Raw genomic sequence first — 1,963 nt, forward strand, 5'->3', positions numbered from 1 at the left:
ATTACTCTGAAGAACATTTTTAGAAGCTAATTAGAATATTCTTTCTTATTCTAAACTTTGAAGACTTATGTTGAAAGTCTGCCAGATCTGTAACTTCAGTGGTGTGTTGTTCATTCCTCAGTATTTGTGTAAATGCATGTGCACCTTAATATATTGCTGCTACTGTGTGTTTGTTTGGTGGTCTGTCTTGGTCTACTCCATTGCTTGTTTATATGCTTCATACCACAGGTCCACAGGGATTCATAAATATTGATCGTCACAAAGGATGGATAGCTGCTTGATAGGCTGCCCAGGTCCTGGGAATAGATGCGCGCGCACACACACACACACACACACACACACCTATACTGGTTTTGGTGTACTAGCAGGACACTTTTTTCAAACCAGTTTTTTGCAACACTAAACGGACACCCCTTTCCACTTATGCTAGAAAGACGTAGTAAGTTGTCAAAAATCTTGTTAGTGCTACACAACATAGATCTCACTTAAAAATTTAGATACACACTTCAGAACTCAAAATACAAGAATGTGACCCAATGCTGTATTAAAAGGACAAACGATAATGAGGTGCTTGGCTCCGCCCATGACACCAACAGTAATTGTCAGGGCCAATTTTATTTATCAGGACCATGGCATACACATACAAAAAACATAAAATTTATGTGCATTAAGAAGTCCAAAAATGGAAATATGGACAATAACTAGTCCATATTTCTGTGGAGTGCATTTGTCATCCCATGAGATGTCTGAATCATCTACGGAATCAGGAGCATACTCCTCTTCTGATGATATCGCTTCACTTGAACTTTGTTCTGGACAGACCTGTTGATTAAAAACATATTTTGTATACATTGAAAGCGTTTCAGCAAGAATATTTCTACTAAAAGCTTACCAGTGATGTCCTCCTTTTATTTACAATAACACATTTTGTGCGGGGACTGGTTGCAAACTAGACAGAGAAAAGTAAGAATTGACAAAGGGAGGTAGTATAAGTATTTAAAAAGTCAGTGCTGCACTATGACTCAATTTCAACATACAGCACAACTAGACATGGAAGATCATATTCAAAAGATGAACCCAATTCCCATCCTCAAAAAATTACCTTTACATCACACACCACTCCATTTCAGAGGTGAAAACAGTCCTTCACATAAAACATTTTCTAAACTTGACATTTCATCATGAATGATATCATGATCTCACACACAGTTAACCACTGTTAACCGAAAAAAGTGTAATCTTAAAATAAGAATTTGATCCTGACACTTGTGTAGGTATCAAAACCATTGAATTGTTATGATTAATTGTTTGAATCGTAATAATCATGTGTTTGAACAGTACTTAGTATTCTCATGACTATTTTAGAAAATAAAAAGGTCATTGAGATAAAACTTATGTCAGGTGAGTTGCCAGAAAATAATTTGCATGCATCCAACTCAGCAGCCTGACAAGGCATCTCTATGGAGAGCTAAAATGAAGGGATAAAAACTGAATGATTGTTTCTAAAAATAAAACAATGTTCACCTAATGTATGAACCTATCCAGTTTATTACAGAGGATCCATGTGTCTGTGCTCATCTGAACTTAACTTTCATTCTTTTCTACATGTAATTTCAAAACTCAGTCCTCCAAATTTCTGCACCTTACATTTTGAGTATTACACAGGACCCGTGTGTATGTCCACTCCTAAATGTGACTTTCATTCTTCTGTACTTGTAGTTTCAATACTCAGTCCTCACTATTCCTGCACCTTATATTTTGAGTATTACACAGGACCTGTGTGTATGTGCGTTTCTAAATGTAATTTTCATTCTTTTCTACCTGTAATTTCAAAATTCAGGTTTCCAAATTTCTGCAACTTACATGATGAGTATTACACAAGACCAGTGTGTATGTGCACTCCTAAATGTGACTTTAATTTTTCTGTACTTGTAATTTCAATACTCAGTCCTCACTATTCCTG

General features: G+C 35.9%; 1 long non-coding RNA gene across 1 annotated transcript; it reads right to left on the bottom strand.

Annotated features, from left to right (window-relative positions):
* Nucleotides 1-565: 565 nt before the first annotated feature.
* Nucleotides 566-950, bottom strand: LOC145551313 (uncharacterized). Its single transcript, XR_014087123.1, has 2 exons — nucleotides 893-950; nucleotides 566-822 (listed from the first exon to the last, which is right to left on the bottom strand). It is a non-coding gene; the product is annotated as an uncharacterized LOC145551313 (long non-coding RNA).
* Between the last annotated feature and the right edge of the window lie 1,013 nt (nucleotides 951-1,963).

Source organism: Poecilia reticulata, chromosome 4 (assembly GCF_904066995.2).
Source record: "Poecilia reticulata chromosome 4, P_reticulata-male-v2, whole genome shotgun sequence".
Lineage (NCBI taxonomy): Eukaryota > Metazoa > Chordata > Actinopteri > Cyprinodontiformes > Poeciliidae > Poecilia > Poecilia reticulata.